The sequence below is a fragment of the Pinus tabuliformis genome, chromosome 1_2, assembly GCF_031772625.1.
Source record: "Pinus tabuliformis cultivar Carrire ecotype Pingquan chromosome 1_2, CPIR1, whole genome shotgun sequence".
Taxonomy (NCBI): Eukaryota; Viridiplantae; Streptophyta; class Pinopsida; order Pinales; family Pinaceae; genus Pinus; species Pinus tabuliformis.
Window position 1 is genome coordinate 102378478 of NC_142298.1, and position 22465 is coordinate 102400942.

Consider the following 22465-nt stretch of genomic DNA (forward strand, 5'->3'; position numbering starts at 1 on the left):
TTACTGCTGGTAGGGAGATGTATATTACTGCTATAATGTGTTGATGATTGGTCAGAGCTTGTGTCTAGGGGAAGTTTATTGCACATATTTTTCAGTTATGTGGGGGAGTGTTCTTGTTATTCTTAGTCTTGCACTTTATTGTTCATCACCTGCATATGATTTTGAGTGGAGCCTATGTTTTTGATGGAACCCCTTGCATGCAGAGGAGTTTGTAGCATTTGTCCTTGATATGCTTAGGTGTTTTCCATTGATGTAAAAAAGGGAGAATTTGAGGATGTTGATCAGTTTTCAGAGGTTAGTTTCAGATTATTAGTTTAGCAGGGGTTGGCATCAATCCCAAAAGGGGATATTATTGGCATTGATGTGTGTTAGAGTGTTTTAGATGTGTTTTTGATTGACATTGACGTCGACCTAGTTTTTTAGCCTACAGGTGAGTTTGTTATACATGTATATGTGTGTTTGCAGGTGGCTTGTGCATGTATGATTTGTAGATGTTCCTATTGTCATGATCCTCATGATCATGTTGTTGTTGAGTTGGATGATGATATGTCACACTAGCTTGGAGGCATTTTTATGATGGTGATCTTCTTGATCATGTTGCTGCATATAGGTCTTGGTGGTTGTTACAAGAGTTAGAGGTTAGTAGCCTTGTTGATTAGGTCTCCCATGCTGATGATGTTATAATTTGGGATTGGAGAGGATCTACATGTGTTAGTGGATGCTTGAGATGGTTGTACAAGTGTTAGTTGATGTCTGACAGGTTTTGTAGCTGCATATTGATGGAAGAGTGTTTTTGGATCAGTTTGATGGCCTAGGTGATAGTGTGGTTGTTGGTTGGAATATTAGTCAACCTAATTTGACTGATGAAGAGGACAGTGACATGGTAGTGATTTGGTGAAGTGTTGCAAAGGCGCCAATGACTTCTAGAGGTCCTACAAAGAATTTTCAAGCTCTGGAAGAGGGTGGAGCAATCTTTGAGCTGAGTTCATAGAGTTTTGACCATCTCTAGCCACAATTGCATGGACCCAAGCTTTTGGGAGTGACTCAAAACCTCCAGTCATTGGCATGAAGGCCTATGGGAGTGACTGAGGAGTTCCAATCACATGGAGATTGTCTTGTGGGAACGTCTAAGGTTTTCACGAAAATTTCTTTGAATTCCTAATGCTTCATAGCTACCTTTGGGTGTATGGTGATGTTCTTGATCAAAATATTTTGGAATATGGTCAGAAAATTTCATGGGATCTCTAGATCTTGATCAAGGTTGAAGATATCAAAGGGCTAGTTGAGTTAGTGGTTAATTTGGTCAAAAATCCTATCTTAACTAAATCTTAAGCGTGTGAATAGAATTGTTGCGTGATCCATAACCTGTAGCATTTACTATGTGGCTCAAATTAAAAAAATGCTAAATAAAGCAAGGTATTGATTTTATTTTTTTGGTTGTTGTGAGAGTGTTAGAGTATGTTATTTTGGGTTTATTGTGAGCTAGTAAAATTTGTTGAAGCTATTCACATTGTATTGCAAAGAGTGTGTATGCAAAATTCAGATCATATGTATTGTACAGTGGAGAATATTTAGGAGCTTGTGGTGTGTTTGAGAGTAGTTTTTGGGCATTAGTAGAAGGGAAGAAAAATCCATATCCGGGCTAGTTTTTTATTCACATTTTATGTGTAGAATGATGGAGCTATTGGGTTGCTCATGTTGAATGAACTGAGAGCCCAGTATGAAACATTTAATAAATGTGGTTCACGTGGAGGAAGTGAAGGTGTGGTGGCTTCAATCTAGACAATGATTTGGCATTCAGTAGTAGGAATAGTTTTCTCCATCCAATAGGCATTGGACAGTTGAATGGCGGTTGGGTGAGGACCATTGGTTGTGGGAGTTTCAAGCGGGTGGCAGTCCAGATATCCTTGACAGAAATTAATTTTTGAATTGATAGATGCTAACAGAATTTTCAACGAGTCAAGTCTTCCAGTGCATGGGTGTAATCTAATCCATGTATAGTTTTTTTATCATATTAATAAAAATAATTGAGCAGTGCAACAAAAACAAGGTGGTTTTCTCTCGAAAGGGTTTTCACTAGAAATACTTGTATTCTTATGTGTGCATGCTTGTGTTGATATTTATCATGGTTATTTCTCATAGTTATTATATTGTGAGTTTATTGCTACATAAAGGTTTTGATGATCTAATTTTTTGAGTATGCATGGATGGTTGAAATTGTGGAAAAATATTTAAATTGGTATAAAGTCCATCACTACTGATTCACCCCCCTCCCCTTAGTAGTGATCATTGTTTTCAACAATGGCAGGGGTACTGACTCGGTTATGACAATGTGGCTGATGTTGGTGATGATATTGATGATGATGCTTATCTTAATCTTGATGATCCTTCCTTATAGAATTGTAAACATGAGAACATCCATGTTGGCTTGATTGGGCTTGACCTAGGTTCAACATTAGTTGTGCCAACCAACAATACCCTAAATGACTAGCCCTTTCGGCAAAAACCCACGTAGCACAGGCTGTAGTCTCACCCAAAATAGTATTGGAGGATGACAAAGCTAGGTTTCTACATCTAGAGGTTTGTGTGATGGGTTCCTACGGTTTACTGGTCTTAGTCATATCTTCGAAAACCCTAATCCTTCCAGAACAGTTAATAACATTAAATATTATACACAAAAATTATATCTTCGCGAAGGTACTTAATTAGTCATAACATGCATAAATTATATTGATCTAAATCTTTTGTGAATTATATAAACATTAATTCATATACTTTCATATGCAAAATGAAACCACATAAATAGCAGAATTAAATACAATTGAACAGATACACAAAGTATGGATCAAAACTGCCTTTATTAGATGTGATCTTCAAAGTACAAACTCTTCTTCCCTGCGCACTCAGCTGTAAGGGCCAAGCACTCAACTTGTGGACTTTCCAAGGTCTCTGCGCACTCAGCTATAGGAGCCTTCCCCTTCACCTAAGTATAGGAAACAACTTTCCTTCCTTAGCTTACTTTCTCTGACAATGATCTTATCTTATGGTGCTTCTCCAAACTCGCTATGACTCTTCTATTTATATCTTTTCCATTTACAATACCATGGTCTGCAGACCATGGGTGGCTCTCAAAACCTTCTTAGCACCTAACAACCTAAGGGAATATATCCCCTTTGACTCTTAGTATCTTCGTGATCCACTTCCACAAATCATGGAGACTTTACATTTTTACAAAAAGGAAATACCAAATTTAACCCTAGGGACCCCATCTGTTATAGACTTTTTTGTGCCTTACAGCATGGAGCATGAAATTTCAATAAACTGAGGGATCCAAAGTCCCTAAACATGTTGTTCTTACCCTTAGAGGAACAAGGTCAGCAAACCACAGCACTGCAAATCAATTCTCCACTGAAAAACACTCAAAAACAGGTCAATTTTGGATCAAAGCAGCTGCTCCAAAGGCTACCTGCACTGCATAGCAAGTGCAACAAAGGCTACCTGCGCTGCATCTCAAGTGCAACAAAGGCTACCTGCGCTGGGCGTACTTTGACATGTGGAGGAATCTTTCTCTCAATGTGCCAGTGCCCAGGAAGCTTCCAAAAAGACACTTGATCATAAGATTCGCCTAATGATGAGTTAAGAGCTTCTAAAACTCCAAGTGGAAGGTAGAAACTCCGAGTGAAGAACTGAAGAACAACTGGAGTTGAAGAGGACAACAAGTCACACATCAAGCTGACTTATCTCCACTCCAAAACTCTATATAAGGATCTCATCCCATGGGATCAAGAGGAGGCCGGAATTTTGTGCAAAGAATTGCTGTTGGTTTACAGTTTTGAGTATTGGGTGATTGCTTGAGGGAGGTGAAGAAGAGATTTCTCTCCGTTGGGAAGGTGATGCTGGATTGGACCTCTCATGGTTGTATCACCGCCTGAACCTTACTTCCATATATTAATAAAGCATTTGAGGTTCTTCTATTCGCATGTGTTTCAATGGTGTATTGTCTTACTTGCGTCTTTGATTTATGCTAATCCTTGAATCGATTATGAATGCATGCCTCTTGTAGTTTCCTTTTCTTGTCTTATTTGTAGGATCTCGTGTAGCTGGGCCCGTGAAAAGACTTGGATCTGGGAGCAAGCGGCAAACAAAGGAGATTGGATCGACCATTTGCGCAAGACATCGGTAAGTGGATCTCTTCCTTCTATCTCTTGTATGTCATAAAGAAGAAACTTTAGATAGCTTTGCTTTCAGCTGTTGCTAAGGAACTGTCACCCTTAGAGTGGGTTAGGGTCATTCCGAGTTGGATACTTTCCCCCCCAACAGACTGGCGACTCCACTGGGGATCGTGTCTTGTTGGTAGCTTGTGTTTCTTGCTATTCATTTCTTAAACAAAGGAGTACCGAATCGAACTGCATTCGAGTCCTTCGAATGCAAAGTAGAGGGAAGCTACTCTAGCCCAGTGCTGGGCATGTTTATGATTTGAAGAGCTGATCCACAAGGACTCTTTTTAGCTCTTTGTGATAGTGTTCATCTTCCCTCAATCATCCTCTAGTGTATACTTGACTGATAGCCTCTGATTTGGCCAAAAACCGTTGATTTTTGAGCAAACTGTGACCCGGAATCTGAGAGAGACGAGAGTTGTCTCATCAGTGCAGCTGCAACAAAGGCTACCTGCACTGCAACGCAGGTCCCGAAGGGGCTACCTGCGCTGCATCGCAGTTTGACAGTGCAGCACCTGCGCTGATCCAGTTTTGCCTTGTGCAACTGGGATTCCCCACTGTCTGTTGCCCAGTTTTCAGTATTGTTTTTGCAGCCTGTTGTCAACCTGTATACCCAGCTGAAACCACTTCTCTTTGCCTTCATTCCGCCTCAGTTGTATGAAGAAACCGTGATTTTTCTTATTGTATTTCTTGCCGTCATTCATAGTTTCCCATAGCGAAAGTGAACTAGTCTTGCTATGACCTCTTGGATCTAGACCTATGAGAAAGTGTCGTTGTGATTCTAAGAGCTAGTTTATTGCTGTTCATAGCCGCTTGAGCATTTGCTTTCGTTATATGGTTCGAATTTCAGTATTTCTTGTGTTGAAACGAGTGAATCTTAAGGTGTTCTTTTGATTATTGGACAAAACTTGTTTTCTTTCACTTGAAATTGAATTCGAAATTATACAACAGCTTTCTTTTTGTAATACATCAACATTAAGGAAGAAGAAAAGAAATACTTGCATTGTGCATGTGCATTTTGACAGTTTGCATGTCGATTTAGGAAAAGTGCATCAGTGTGTGCTCTATGATCTGTTTGAAAAGATGATTTCTTTCTTTTCCTTCAGTAGTTAAGATTTTCATAAGTTGAAAGAATTGAAAAAAGCTTGCTTATCATTCTTAGACTGCATTTAGGAGTTGTATCATACATCACGTGGTGATCCATAAAGGCAAACTGCTAAGCAAGATCAACCTAAAAAGAACTGAATTTATCTAACAACGCTTTGAAACATAACGAAACATAGTAGAGGTCTAGGTAGAGACGTGAACCGGCGTCTTCAAACATAGTGACTGTCGGTCTCTACGAAGGTGGGTGATTCCTCCTGAGGGACGATAGCACTAATACGGACTTGTGCCCCCGCGTACCGTCGCGTATATTGGGGGACCCCTATAGGAACAAAGCCTTTATCCATAGGAAGCCGTGTCGGCCGCCCTACTGATCGCGATGCAGTGAACACATCATTCACGAAGATCGACCACTCGTACCGTAAAACGTATTCTGTGGTTTCGCGAAAGGTTTGGCACACCCTTGCCTAGAACTCCAGAGTAGTTTCTTTTGGCCTTTTTCAAACTCTATAACTGAAAAAGTCCATCCGAGCATTTGTCACTTCGGGCTCGTTAATACATCGAAGGAGACTAGAGTCATCTTTAGCTTTTTCTCGACTCTTAAAAAGTGAAAAAGCAAGTTGTGTCTAAAAGCGTCGTCATATAAAATTCATTTTTAAACGGAACATAATCACCTCCTATTCCTGCGTTGATCTTCGAAGTTAGTCTTTTGGCATCGTAAGTTCTTGTAGAATCGCTAAGAAATCTTTTGGATAGACTAGATATGTCTGAACAACCGTCGACATCTAGGACTGTGTCGTCTGACACAGCAGCAGCAGAACCTCCTGCTGCTACTCCAACGATGTTTGTTGGTATACCATCTGTCCCGGAAAATTGCCAACAACAAGCCGGAGTCCCATCAGGGACAACAATATGGTTAGTTCCTATTTCTTCATCCGGATTATCATCTGGTACTTCTTATGTTGAAACTCAACAAATTGATCCAATGTGTTTTCAAAGGCCAGTTTACCCTTTAAGTACTGGATTTCCACCATGTGGAGGGCAGTATGCTCTTTCATTGTTCCCTCCTAGAGAACAACCATATGAGAGTTTACAACAAGGATCAGGTCAAACTGGAATTACATCCAGCGGTTGGGTACCAATACTGCCTCAACGATCAGGAGTTGCATATTCAATGCAACCAATACACCCTGAGTCGAATATTCCCACCACACCCGCTATGGCGAATGCGTCGCAAGTACAAGCGCTGCATGTTGTAATACAACAACCTCTTGTCTCAGCGGCTCAATCACAATCTCAGGGTAGTGCCTCCTTATCTGGAGCGACTCAGGCTCAAACAAGTACTGTGACTCCTAATCTTGGTCAATCATCCAGTATTGGTCGACAGCAAATGGTCCAACAACCAGAGCTGGTTCAATCTCAACAACCGCCATTCCAGCAATCATATCAAGGACCTGAGCAACAAGTCTTTGTAAGTAATGGGCAACCATGCTATAATGGTCATGCCCATCAACTTTGTCAAAGTTGTCAGCATTATGCTGGTCTGCAAAGACCCATTGCTCAGGCGATACCATCTTATCCTGGATATGCTTCGCCTAACCTGAACCAACAGTTGCCCTTTGTAGCAACTCTAGAATTACCAGATCTAAACTGGTTGACGAATGATCCAATTGCTTATGCCCCTTGGTGGCCAGCAATTCCGCATAAACTTCCATCGGACATTCCTAAATTCAATGGAAATCCAGGTGAAGACCCGTCGAATCACGTCATGACTTTTCATCTGTGGTGTTCATCGAACACTCTAAACGACGATTCGATAAGACTTCGCCTCTTCCAGAGGACATTGACAGGTCCAGCGGCTAAATGGTACATTGAATTGCCAAGAGCCTCTTTCGACAATTTCAGCTCCTTAGCCACGACTTTCTTAACCCATTTTCAATTACCGATAAGGTATGAAACGGGAACATAACTCCTTACCAACTTCAAACAGACAACGGCCACTCACATATCTGATCATATACATGAGTGGCGACGTCGTCGTAGGATGGTGAAAACTTACGTTCCCGATCAGCTGTTAGCTGAATGGTTTATAAAGTCGTTACTTCCGGCTATAATGGAAGATGTGGCCAAGGGAGGAGTCGTAACAGAGGAGCAAGTCATTGCTCGTGCTCAATACTTAGACTTAGTATATACTCAGTCGGGCACGCTCTATGACAAAATACCTGACGCCCCTAGACCTGAATTTTCAATTCCTCCCCGTCCTAAATCGAATACTAACTCTCACGCCAATAATGGCGTGACTGGAAAACGCAAAATCTCTAGTCAAAATGCAAATGAGGAACTTCTTGCCTCAGAAGTAAATGCCATGTCGACTGACAAGAGCAAACAACTGAAGCAACCAGGGGGCAAGAAGAAAAAGAAAAGGAAAGGGAAACCCCCGATAGGGTGTCATATATGCAATGAGGATCATTGGACGAAAGATTGTCCACATATAGCTGAAGTGAAGAAACTCTTCAAGAGTTCAAAAACCCCAGCAGTATTGACTGATCCGTTTCCTAATCCAAGACAAAATCTGGTTGCTAATCAAAATGCTTCCCGATCCCAAGTGCTTATGTTTTCCACCTCAAATCAACAGAATAATGCTTTGACAAGGAATAAAGATTACAGGAATCCAAAGCAGTTGAACAACAAGGCAAATAAACAACCTAGTAGTTCAACAACAACTTTGACCAAAGTCGTGCCACCCATCATTCCTGAACCAATGATAAAGTCGCCAAAGGGAGTAGTACACAAATCGACATTTAATCCTCGTGCAAAAATAGCACAGAATTATAATATAGTAGAGGACCTGGCCCAATCGCCGTCCGCTATGTCGACACTTGAGGTACCGCAAAATTGCCCCTCCCAAGAGCAAGCTTTACTATCAGCGATAAGTGGGATTGGCCCAATGGATTCCAATCTTGTGGCCTTTGATCATAAAGGATATGACCCTCAGTTACCAGCTCAACTAGCTTTCCTTATTCAAGTGAAAGCCCTCAACAAAACTGTTCATCGAACAATTATTGATGAGGGGGCATCTACATGTCTTATGTCGATGAGTTGCTGGAAAAATTTAGGCTCACCACCCTTGTCGAAATCGTCAATGACATTAAAATCATTTAATGGACGATCATACACTCCATACGGGATTTTAAGTAACTTGCAAGTTGAACTGGGGGGCAAAACAGTAGAAGTTGATGTTGAAGTAATCGACGGAAACCTCGATTACAACATCCTACTGGGAAGGCCTTGGATATATGCCATGGCTGCAGTTGTGTCGACCTACTTCAGGAGGATTGTATTTCCTTTTCAAGGAAAAATTACAATCGTCGACCAACAAACATTTCTCCCCAACAGTTCTCAAGTTACGGGAAGCAGCACAATGATCCATGAAAGTAATCATTCGCTTCAAAATATTGGAGTAGGTATCCTAAAAGACCCTGCCTTAATGGGTACTTTTTCCCTACCGCCGGCAACTAATCTGGCGGAAGTAGCCACAGTGGAAACCTACAATATGAAATCTTCTATATCTAGCAGATTCAGAAGATTCCTAAACATTTTGTCAGCATGGATCATCGCCCTAATGGAAATACTGTAAATACAGTGGGCGCCGAGGACGGTTCTTATCTCGTGTCAACCTCGTTAAAAAATGAAACAAGGAGTCATGAGGATAGTTCTTTTACTGTGTCAACCTCATTAAAAAATGAAACAAATCCCCTTTTCAAAATTCAAAGGTAAACCTTCATTCCAACCACCAAGTTGAATGCAATGAAGCTTGGGGGGCACCCTCCTTTGACATGCGTTATTATGATGCTGGGGGCATGCAAAAACCGAGCAGTTTTAGCAAGAGTTCATGCTCGTTAAAAAATAAATGCACCTGTGAGCAAGCTTCCCCCAGAGTTCAAGCTCATCCAGAAAAAATGAACCGGTAAATAACCATTTGAGACCGTAAATTCATCAGCCATAAAAGCCTTGGTCGTGTTTGTGCACCGTCACCTCCACTTTTCATTTGGCCGATCATTCACATCCACTTGATTGTTTACCTATTTTGAGGAACAGCTGCGAAGAGTGGTTTCACCTAGCCATCCTTGTGACACTGCCGTGATTGGAAAATTCCAACCTGTACCTGGAATCTGCTGCTATCCCTGTTTATCACTCGTTCCTCAAAATACGAGTCTTCTTTGAGCTCTTTTCACTGACTCGTAAAAAATGAAAAGTTTTCCGAGTTTTGGCCTTCCAGCTCGTTAAAAGGACCGGAAGAGCTATCCCTCCTCTAGATTTTAATCTTTTTGGACCTGAGGGATTATTGCACAAAAAGATCGAGCGCTTGTCTGGTTCAGCTCGATAAAGATATCGAACATTCATCCCTTCTGTATTGTTTTATACTTTTTCGGACTTAAGGGATTAGATGACGAAAAAGGACCCCTGGAGTCTACTTTATGTAACCTTTTCAGACTCTCTAAAAATGAAAAGGACCGAGTTGTCTTTGTCGCTGGGCTCGTTAAAAATATTAGATAGCGACAAACTTGTCTATAGATGAGAACGAGTTTCCCTATCGCTAGGCTCGTTAAAACATAGCGATGGGCTTGCCCGAAGGGCAGGTTATAGAACAAGCATATGTTATCCTCCTCAAGCTTGACAAAAATAAAGAGGTACTGGTCAGAAATGACTGGGGAAAAATTGGGAAGAACCTCAAAGCTTAAAGCTTAATGGTAGCAAGTCGCTCTTGAACATGACACTTTTGCCTCCGTAAATATCGGGTTGGGTTATTATCATTCACCGGTCCCTTCACCATGGTCTCGCCATACCATCCATACATGGGGTAATGCTACCGATCCATCACATCAGTGTCGTTATATGTTCAAGAGATGTCATTCAGAAAGTGTCAACCGGGTCCCATCCACTACCGTACATCATCTTTCATCCTTCCATGACCGCCACCCTGAATCATATTTCACAGATCGTTTTCACCATCATCACTAGCTCCGTTCCGTGTCACTGATGTGGGATTCATTAAGGCCCTCCTTTGACGGATCACTTCTTGTCGACATCAGCTCACTATCCAAGAAGTTGATTTAGGAACACCCCCTCAGTACTTTGAAGCTTGCATGCCTCAATGGCAAGTTTCTCACTCCCGGCGATAGGTATACATTAATGACCTTCGACCAGGAGACTTTGCGTGGTGTTCGACGTCAGATCCTATATTCACACCACGTGAATTGTGCTGCAGTACCTTGAGGGTCATCATCATTATCGGTGATTCCTCTCGCGCTTGTTAACAGTTTACGTTATTGACTGGTAATCAAGCGATGTCTTTCCATGTTCGACTTCAAGAAATTCTCACATGGATCGACTTGTACTAGAGTGAAGATCGGACAAGTTTGAAGACCCCGGATCTAGTTTCATCCATCCGGGCTGTGATATATATTCAGGAGATAAAAACATAGACATGTGCAGCAGATGATCATCCTACTAAAAGGATGATAATTAAAAGCAGAGAATTATCAGTCTATTATCAGACGATCGTCTGTTTATGTACAGCAAATGTATTTATAAAGCTGAGCATGGGAAATGCCCGCCTCAGCTAGATCATGAAAAGAAAGTATGAAAAGATAATGTATTGTATTGTATTTTGTTACAGGTCACCTCCCGACGATTTGAATGAACTTCGGATCCTCCTAATAAAGAATTTCACCCGATAAACGACCTCATACTTTAGGGGGCAACCGTTATAGACATTTTTGTGCCTTACAGCATGGAGCATGAAATGTCAATAAACTGAGGGATCCAAAGTCCCTAAACATGTTGTTCTTACCCTTAGAGGAATAAGGTCAGCAAACCACAGCACTGCAAATCAATTCTCCACTGAAAAACACTCAAAAACAGATCAATTTTGGATCAAAGCAGCTGCTCCAAAGGCTACTTGCACTGCATAGCAAGTGCAACAAAGGTTACCTGCACTGCATCGCAAGTTCAACAAAGGCTACCTGCGCTGGGCGTACTTTGACATGTGGAGGAATCTTTCTCTCAATGTGCCAGTGCCCAAGAAGCTTCCAAAAAGACACTTGATCATAAGATTCGCCTAATGATGAGTTAAGAGCTTCTAAAACTCCAAGTGGAAGGTAGAAACTCCGAGTGAAGAACTGAAGAACAACTGGAGTTGAAGAGGACAACAAGTCACACATCAAGCTGACTTATCTCCACTCCAAAACTCTATATAAGGATCTCATCCCATGGGATCAAGAGGAGGCCGGAATTTTGTGCAAAGAATTGCTGTTGGTTTACAGTTGTGAGTATTGGGTGATTGCTTGAGGGAGGTGAAGAAGAGATTTCTCTCCGTCAGGAAGGTGATGCTGGATTGGACCTCTCATGGTTGTATCACCGCCTGAACCTTACTTCCATATATTAATAAAGCATTTGAGGTTCTTCTATTCGCATGTGTTTCAATGGTGTATTGTCTTACTTGCGTCTTTGATTTATGCTAATCCTTGAATCGATTATGAATGCATGCCTCTTGTAGTTTCCTTTTCTTGTCTTATTTGCAGGATCTCGTGTAGCTGGGCCCATGAAAAGACTTGGATCTGGGAGCAAGCGGCAAACAAAGGAGATTGGATCGACCATTTGCGCAAGACATCGGTAAGTGGATCTCTTCCTTCTATCTCTTGCATGTCATAAAGAAGAAACTTTAGATAGCTTTGCTTTCAGCTGTTGCTAAGGAACTGTCACCCTTAGAGTGGGTTAGGGTCATTCTGAGTTGGATACTTTCCCCCACAACACCATCCCGATAGGCTCCCAACAAAATTGGCACAACTCCCCTTGATGCCCTAATTTCTTCCATCGCACAATCCTCTTACATCGTCTTTCCACTTTTTGGGTAGTGTAGTTTAGAGTCCTGTAATTCCTTGCAGCTGCCTAGAGTACTAAGGCTTTCCCACCATCATATAGTCATTACGCAGGGGTGGGATAACCCTTGTACAAATTTTACTTGATTGCCATTGACTCTACCTGGAAACAATTCTCCATTTAGTTTCATGAGCTGAACTATGCCACCATCTATAATTTATTTTACCACATAGGGTCCAAGCCAATGAATTTTGAATTTCCCAGGAAATTTCATAAAATTAATGTCATATAATAATACTAAATCATTAACTTGTAAGGTGAGCTACTTTATATGTTGATCAAGCCATTCCATTTCATGCTCCTTTTGTGCCTATAGGTGAAATCATGCTAAAAAATGATCCTCCTCCAATTCCATCAGCTGTGCAAGATGCTCCTCCATAGTATCATGATTAGCCATATTGGTCAGTGCTACAATCCGCAAACTCGGCACAATATATTCCATGGGCATCACAACCTCCTGCTCATAGACCAATCTAAAGGGGGCTTGGCTTGTCAACTTTTTACAAGTGGTTCTATATGCCCATAAGGCTGCTGGTATGCGCACATCCTAGTCATTCTACTTCACGTTGCAAACCTTCATTAGAGCATTCTCTAGGATTTTGTTGAAGGCTTCAACCATATGATTAGCTTGAGGGTGGTAGGGTATACCCTTCTAATGATAGACCTGGAATTATTCAAGCGTCGCAACAATCATTTTTTTTAAGAAGTGTGTGCCCCTGTCACTCATTAATATCTTAAGGTATCCAAATCGGAACAATATAAATTAAAAAATAAACTTTGCAGTGGTAGTTGCGCTACAATCCTTCACCATTTGCGCTTCCTCCCATCCCATCAAGTATTCAGTTGTCATAATAATATATCATATTCCAGTCTTCTTCCGTGGTGGCTAGATTGGACCCACAAAATCAATCGCCCACTTATCAAACACATGAAAAGTTATCCTTGGATTTAAGGGAATTCATCCCTCCATGATGGTTTCCCCGTCCTTTGGCAAGCATCACACACCCTACAATATTTGATTGAATCCTGATGCATCGTTGGCCACCAAAGTCCTGCTCGTACGATCTTCTACGCAGTCGTTCTTCCTGCATAGTGGCCTCCCGCTACTCCTCCATGTCCTTCTACAAGGATGCTTGGTCGTTCAAACTCTGGGGCATATCGACGCAGTATCTCATCGGAGCCCATTTATATAGGTCTCTAGTGATCACAAAAAAATCACCCGCGTGAACCAAAAAATCCTTATTTTGTTGTGTAGAATATCCCTTTGGAGCTATTCTAGTTGTTAAAAACTGGATTATATCAGCAAAGTGATCATCTGCGACACGAATAAAAAAGAGTTGTGAATCATGCAACCCTTCTTCAAAACTAGTAGGCTCATCACCTATCTCAATCTAGGACAGATGATCAGGACCAACATTCAATCATCTGGGATTCACAATCAACTCAAAGTCGTACTCTCGAAAGATAAAATACCATTTGCATATCTTCCCCCACAACACAACCTTATTCACTAGGTATTTTAGAGCAGAATGGTATGTAGACATCATGAAGTGCGCGCCTAACAAATAGTGACAAAATTTATGTAGCACGTACACCATTTCCAATCTTTCGCGCTCTGTATTTGATTATTTCTTCTCCGCCTTTCACAATTTCCTACTCGCAAATGCTCTAGGATGACCAATATCACCTTCACCTGGTTGGGTCATCACCGAACCTAGAGCAATACAAGAAGCATCCACATGAACATGAAACTCCTTTTTCCAATTTGGTAACACCAGAATGCACGTGGTGACCATTTTCTCCTTCAAAATGTCCAAACTATTCTAACACTCTTCATCCCAGTAGAGTGTCGTGTCCTTTTTGAACAGTTTCTCTTTTGGCACTGTGACTTATGTGTATGCCTTGATAAACTTTATATAACACCCTGTATGTCCCAGTGTCGTGTGCAACTATTTTACATTCTTAAAGACTTCAAAATTGATAATAACAACTAAGTTTGTGGGGCCTACCATGAATCCCTACTTGCAAACCACATGACCCAACAATATTCCATAAGGAACAAAGAAGATGAATTTTTTAGATTCAATGTGATCTAATGTCTGTGACAAATATCGAACATAAGGTACAGACTAGTAATGTGGCACTTTACCAACCCAAATACAGTCCAATCATCAAATTATAATTCTAAGAACTTATGGATAAATTCCTTAAAAGCAACCATTACTACCTTTGATAAGATCGTAGGAGCATTCTTCAGTCCAAATGGAATTACTGTGTATTGAAAACACCCCCATTCCGTAGTGAAGGTGGTCTTTTTACGATCCTCTGGTGTGATCTTGATATGATGGTACTCGGAGAACCCATCAGCAAACAAGTAATCTTCCTTCCTTCCAACATTCTCTAGGACTCATTTGTAAATGGTGTTGGAAATGGGTTGTGGACACATGCATCATTTAACTTCCTCATATCGACACATATTTGGATTTCATCTTGTTTCTTCTTTCACTCAGCTACCATAGGAATTACCCAATCTGACTCCTCCACCAGCTCAATGATGCCAGGCTCTAACATTTTTTCCAACTCTTTGTGCACCTTTTCCTTGTACTTGGGATTGAAATGGTAGGGTCATTGTTTTATAGGATTTGTGTCTCGCTTCAAAGTAATTTTCATCACACCCATGTCCCCTACTATCCCCTTTAGATCTAAGAACTTGGTGGGAAACAAGTTCTGGTATTCACATAGCAGTTTTGTGACCTTATCAACTGTATCCTCATACCAATTGTCACCTATCTTTACAAACTTCAACTGCACGTTAGATCCAATGTTTACCTGTCTAGTCTTCAAAGGCTCTGATATGTCAGGTATGGTTGCTTTAGGTCCTTAAACTACGCGCTATCTCTCAGACTCCGAAATCTTGATATTTCTAGGGTCATCTTCTTCTTCTTCTTTTGTTATCATGTTATAACATTCCAACACATGGTGTAACTACATATTTTAGTCTCGTTGAAGCCATTCTACTGGTTCCTTAGGAATTTTAAAGATTAGAGCCTTAACTTCTTGGAGCGCCTCATCAATGCATTAAAAGCCATCCTCAAAGCTAAAGGTCAATAATAAAATTTCCTTGAGGATATCCCACTCGGTCGTTCCATGGCATAGCTCAATTTCTAGGTCCCAATTCATCGAAATGGTATCCAAATTGTGATAAAAGATGTGCACCCATTCAGGTTGAGGTTCCTCTCCCCAATATTTAGTCCACCACACCAAATTCTCACGCAAATCATCTTTTCCTATGTATTTATCCATCATACGGGTATTTGCGTACCTGAATCTTAGCTTCATCATTCACCTGTATTCTTTCCAATAAGCAAATCTATCTTTGTGAGTACCCCACTAGCGAGCAGGCATAGCGCATTGTGCCAGATTGAGTGCTTGGAACTGATGTTGATCTGACAGCTCCCTTTCGAACCTCTCCAAAAAAAAATTAACATCATCTAAACCATCATAATGAGGTAGATTTCATACCTCCTGGATATAGAATGAAGTGATTTTGTCAACATGTTGCAGCACAACAAGGAGACTTCGTGTAGTTTGTTCTACCAATTCTCAAGTTCTACATCGGAATTTGAGGTGTAGGAGATATCTCTATCCCATTTAATTCATCCATCTACTATAGGATTGATCCAGTCCTCATCACATGTAGTGATCTTATATATCTGATCAAGATCATCCTCCCCTTCATAATCGTGGAATGCTTCCGTGTATCGCGCACCTTTAGTTGGATCTAATGGAACAATAATGCAAAGCGTATTCCTCTCAAATGTCATCCTGTGCCTTTTAAGATTAATGACAAAATCCATATCGAAGGCCTAATCAATGCCTAATAGTGAAGGGTCAGGATTACTATCGTCCACTATCTCGATCACTTCAAAGTTAGCTAGAGTGGTTGCTCCTTCGATATCCACCGTAACCCCTACAGGTGCCCCATCAGAATGATCTTCTATTGATTTTCCATGCATAGCTAAATAGGAGACCACTACAGCACCTATCTTCCCATTCTCTCCCTTGTTTGTTTTGATAGCACATTTGCATGAGATCCTGGATTGAGAATTAGCTGATCTATTTCATACTCTTTGATCTGCACAAATACCCTCATTTCACAACCTGTTCATTTCATACTTTTGCCCACTTTTCGTATGACACACTATTCTAAGGGAGTCTAAACCTTAGTTGTACAATAATCAATCAACTCTTGGAGCCCTTTTACCGCCTTTCTATCCTGAAACAACTTCATACAAGTCTTCAGAAAGTTGGTTAATAACAAAGGATCTAGGTCTTGTGCTTCGTTTTTTCTACCAGACATCTCTTGACTTCCTGAGGTAGAGGTCTTAGAAAATCTCTTTTTGCCTTCCATAAAGGTTTCCTTAAACTGGTTTACATCGAATCCAACTTCCTTCTTGGCAACCTTGTGTACCCATCATTTAGTTTATGGCTATTTTCCTTTATCTTCTCGAGTGGCCATACCACATCGTGTCACTATATTAATGCTAGGTTCCTCCTCACGAGGCTCTACTCTCATCATCTGAATACTCTACATTGGTGTTTGAGCCTTTTCTCCTACATCTTGGCTATTAGTATTGGGAAATCTTCCATAACATGATTAAACTATTGGCAATATAGACATGAGGGATGCATTAGTTTCTGACATTCATGTGCAAAATGACCTCCTTCTCCACAATTATAGCAAATGACTTGTCTGCAACCCCTTCCAGCCCCTCCTCCTCGTCCTCTTCCTCAACCCTTGAATCCTCCGTGTGCTTCCCCAATGCCCTGATCCTAAGGTTGACTTTCCATATGGATTCTATATGTAGGGGTTTGCTCCATCATCAGTTCGTATCTTCGGGAGTTGTGCTTGTCATGCCTTATCGATTTACAAAAATTACAAATCAAATGTTACGGAGTTTTCATGAACTTCTGTAGGAGATGACAATTATAAGTCACATGCTTTGCAGCTATGTGTCAGATAGCGCACCACAAGGTTACACCTGCGCTTGGTCCAATGATATTTACTCGCTTTAGAGGAACATGACTTCCCCCAATAAGGTAATTCTAATAAACAGGATAGTGATCCTTGTCATGACCTTGGCCTTCACACTTTAGACACCAAAATTTTGCGTGCACCTCAGGTTGGACTTCCTTTCCCTTCTTCACACTCAGCAACTCCATGTGCAGTCTCGCGAGCTATGACTAAATCTGTTGTACCCCTATATTCGTGTCCTTCACTGGTGAAGCTTCTAATCTCATGGCAGTCTCTACTGCTTCCGCTTGCGTTCCTATCTTCGGCTGTGACAATGGTAATCTCAGATGAGGTCGGAGCGAAGAAATGTACCAATCTCTATGTTTATTATCTGTAATGGTCATATTAGCCTATTGAATTAGACATTGTAATATTTTATCAAAGTCCCACACGAACTCGTTTACCCTTTTCTGGATCTCCTTGAGATCTGTAATGAACTAGGCCTGATATTTGGGCTTCTTGAACTTGTTGTTCAATGATTGTTAGGTTCTTAGCATAGTCACATTGGGTTTATATATGCAAAAATTGATTTACCAACTCATCACTCTATCCTGTAGTGCTGTGACTAGATGTGCTTTATTCATATTGTCATCAGTGATTTGTTTTGCCTTCCAACCAACATTTGTGATAAACCAAAATTGTCTGGGGTCTTCAATTGCCACACCCTTAAACAATACATCTTCATTGTATTTGCCATGTTAAATGATGGAGGTGGAGGTGGAGGTGGAGTGGATGGATGATGTATCCCTGTGATACCCTAACTTATGATTTGTAGTGTGCTTCACAGCGTTCTCAAAATATTACTGTCATCGTCGCTATGAGATGATCCCAACAATGGACTATATTCAAACACTGATTCTTTGTTCCTTCTAAATTCTCTCCCACTTTTCATAGTCCCAAACATCAATTTAAAGGCATAACCCACTTTCCATACAATAACATCTTAATCCAGGTCTTCAGATATTTTAGGTGCTTACCTCTCAATCCTTTGAAGAACATGTACTATGCTTCACTATAGATGGTTGATGTATCGATTATGAACTCGATTATGAATCCTCTCAAAATACGATCGATCCTATGGTCGGAAGCCCATGCGATGTTATTTTTTGAAGCCTCCAAGAACTTCACCAACTCTGGGGTCCACACAGTAGGGCATTCAAGCTTGCACATACCCTGACTATCCATCAATTTGGAAAGCCACTCACGAAATTCATAGGGGAAAGAGCAGAAGAATATTTCATGTTTTTCTATGAATAGGTATCTATTCAAGCACTCTTCCTTTGACAAGTGAAAATTTCTATTCTGTTGGGTTGCAAATGCGTGCATCTTTCGATCGATCCACTTCTCAATTTCTTTCTTGGTGGGGAACCACTTATCACACATTCCTTAGAAACATCCTAGTCTAAACAATGGAACCATTTGTTGGCTTGATGGGGCCAGACCCAGGTTTAATTTTAGTTACACAAACCAACGAAACCCTAAACTAATGGCTCTTTCAGAGACAAACCACATAGCACAGGTTGTAGTCCCACCCGAAGCAATATTAGGGGATGACAGAACTAGGTTTCAACATTCAGAGGTCTGTGTGATGGGTTCCTGTGGCTTCCAGGGCATAGTTCTGTCTTCATGAACCCTAATCCTTTCGAAACAATTAATAACAATAAATCTTATACACAACAATTATATCTTTGAGAAGGTCCTTAATTAATCATAACATCCATAATTTATATTGATTTACCCCTTTCACGTATTATATAAACATTAATTCATATACTTTTAGATGCAGAACGAAACCACATAAATAGCAAAAGTAAATACAATTGGAAAAATACACAAAGTATGGTTCAAAACTGTCTTTATTAGGTGTTATCTTCAAAGTACAGACTATTCTTCCCTATGAACTTAGCTATAGGGGCCTACACACTCAGCTCGCGGACTTGCCAAGGTATTTGCACACTTAGATGGAGGAGCCTTCCCCTTTGCCTAAGTACAGCTTACTTTCTCCAACAATGATGTTCTATCTTATGATGATTCTCTATTCTCACTATGACTCTTAAAGTATGGTTCAAAATTGTCTTTATTAGGTGTTATCTTCAAAGTACAGACTATTCTTCCCTATGCACTTAGCTGTAGGGGCCTGCACACTTAGCTCGCGGACTTGCCAAGGTCTTTTCACACTTAGATGGAGGAGCCTTCCCCTTTGCCTAAGTACAACTTACTTTCTCCAACAATGATGTTCTATCTTATGATGATTCTCTATACTCGCTATGACTCTTCTATTCATAGCCTTTCCATTTACAATATCATGGTCTACAGACCATGGACGAGTATAAAAACCTTCTTAGAACCTAAAAAACTAAGGAACTAAAGCCCCTTTAACTCTAACTATCTTCATGGTCAACTTCCACAAATCGCGAAGACTTTACATTTTTACAAAAAGGAAATGCAAAGTTTAACCCTAGGGACCCCATCCCAACAATCGTGATAGTCATTATCAATACCTCCCTAGGTAACAAAGAGTGTTGAAATTGTACCTGAGATCAGTCTTCATAATGTATAGTTTGATTCAAAAGAAAAATATTCTTGTCGTGTCCTATTTGGACATTTAAAAGAAATAAAATTGAATTTTAAAAGTATGTTTTTATGTCTGCAAGTTGAGGAAGTTAGTCCTCTAGAATACAAGTCATCCTACCCAAGAGACTTACCCCTTTGCATGAACTACCATCCATAATAGAGCCAATTCATCTCCATCAAACACATAATTGAGATGATTATTCGAGGAAGAAGTGAGAGGATTACGAGGCTAATATATGTGAAGTTATGAAGAATAAATGTGAGCTTTCTGTGGCACCTTACTTTTTAAATCTATGACCTTCCTATGTCACTATACTTATGAAATATGTGAGCTTTCTGTATCATTATATTTTCAAGATCACTAATTCTCTGTAGAATCTGAGTTACCTATGGCACTACATCACTATGAAAAACATATGGAATCTTGTGATAGAATCCATGTGGACAATTCTTGCTTGGTGGAGGGATGACTGGTAACTTGGGTAATTGGTTTATTGGTCAGTTTTTCTATTACTTGGATTTATCTCTTATTTACAATGATAAGAAAAGTATTGCATGGTTTTTCCCTTATGGGTTTTTCCCTAGCCATTCCCCTAACTTTTTGTGTCTCTTGTCATTGTGAATTATGATCTCTATTTCTTATTTTATTGTATAATTGCTTGACAACACAATTAAATTAAGAAAATGCTAAAAGAAAACATGTATATTAGTCATAAGTAATTAACATGTTAAAAAAATCTACTTGTCATTGAATTTCAACATGTACTAGCTTTAAAAGGATGAGATAGCACACAAAAGTGCACATACTTGGTAAGTCTATCAACTACCATAATAATGATACTCTTTCCTTTAAACTTGGCTAGACCTGTGATAAAATCCATTGAAGCCTCCTCCCAATGCTGGCTTGGAATGTATAATAGTTGCAAAATACCTAGGGTCTTAACTGTCTCAACTTTATTTTGTTAGAAAACTAAGCATTCTTCCATAAAATTCTAAATATCAAATTTAGGACATCCCAAAAAAAATTCCTCATTGACTGTGTGGTAAGTTTTTAAAAATCCTAAATGGCCTCGTATAGGAATGATGTGAAATTCCAAAATAATCTTGTGTTTGAGTTGGGAGTTCTTACATAGATATAAATGATCTTTGTACCATAGTGAATCATTTTTCTAGATAAATGTATCAGATGCACTAGGATCTTGCTGCATGTTTTGAATGATTTTCCACACTTCTTCATAATTCTTCCATTGATACATTTCTTTAGTTATATAATCAGGTTGGATAATAGAAATCACACAGAGAAATGCCTCAATGTCCTCATCCCTTCTTGAGAGTGCATCTACAAGAAAATTTTACTTCCCTTTCTTGTAGATGATTTCAAAGTCATAACCCAACATATTTGTGACCAACTTGTGTTGCTATTATGAAGATAATATTCGTTCCAAGAAGTATTTAAGACTATCATGATCATTTTTTTATCTTGAAGTGTCTTCCCATTAGCTAAGAAAACCATTCCTTCAAGGCATGTACTATTGCCAATATTTCCTTCTCATAAATAGGTTTGTGTAAATAATTTCCCTTAATTAGATGACTTTCACAACAAATGGGTCTTCCTTCTTGCATTGAAACAATATCAATGCCATTTCATGAGGCATCTCATTGACATAATGAAGGGTTTTGTGAATTATGGTGCAACTAAGACTAGAGCTTGGCACATTTCCTATTTAAGATATTCAAAGGCCTTGTTTGCTTATGGAGTCCAAAAAAATGCATCTTTCTTCATTAATGTTGTTAGAGATGCTACTATTTTCCAATAATTCTTAAAAAACTTGCGACAATACCCTGTCAACCTAATAAATCCTCAAAGATACCTTAAGGTTATGGGAATTTTCCATTCCTCGATGGATTTAATTTTGTTAGGGTCTACCTTAACACCCTCATGAGATACAATATGACCCAAATATTCCACTTCTTGTACCCCAAAGAAACATTTGGATGGTTTTAAATACAATTGTTTCTCCTCTAGTATTTTGAGCATCCTATAAAAATGTTGAATATGATATTTCCAAGACTTGTTGTAGATTAGTATATCATCAAAATATACTAACAAAATTTTTATAAGGAAGGGTTTGAAAGTGGAATGCATCAAGCCTTGAAATGTAGAAGGTGCATTAGCAAGGCCAAAAGGTATGACCAAAAATTCATAGTGACCTTCATGATTTATGAATGTTGTTTTCAAAATGTACTATGTCTTCATTCTAATGTGATGATATCCTGAATTAAGATCCAACTTGGTGAAGTAAATTGTTCTATGTAGTTCATTGAAAAATTAATCAATGATAGGAATAGAAAATTTATCATTAATAGTGAGATTGTTGAGATCTTTATAATCCAGATACATATTCCATGATCCATCATGCACCAATTCTAATAAAGAAGAGAAAGAACTTTCGTTACATTGAATTATACTAGCCTCTAGCATTTATGCAATGACACGTTAAATTTCACTCTTTTGGGCATAAAGATATTTGTAAGGTCTAATGTTTCGAGGAAA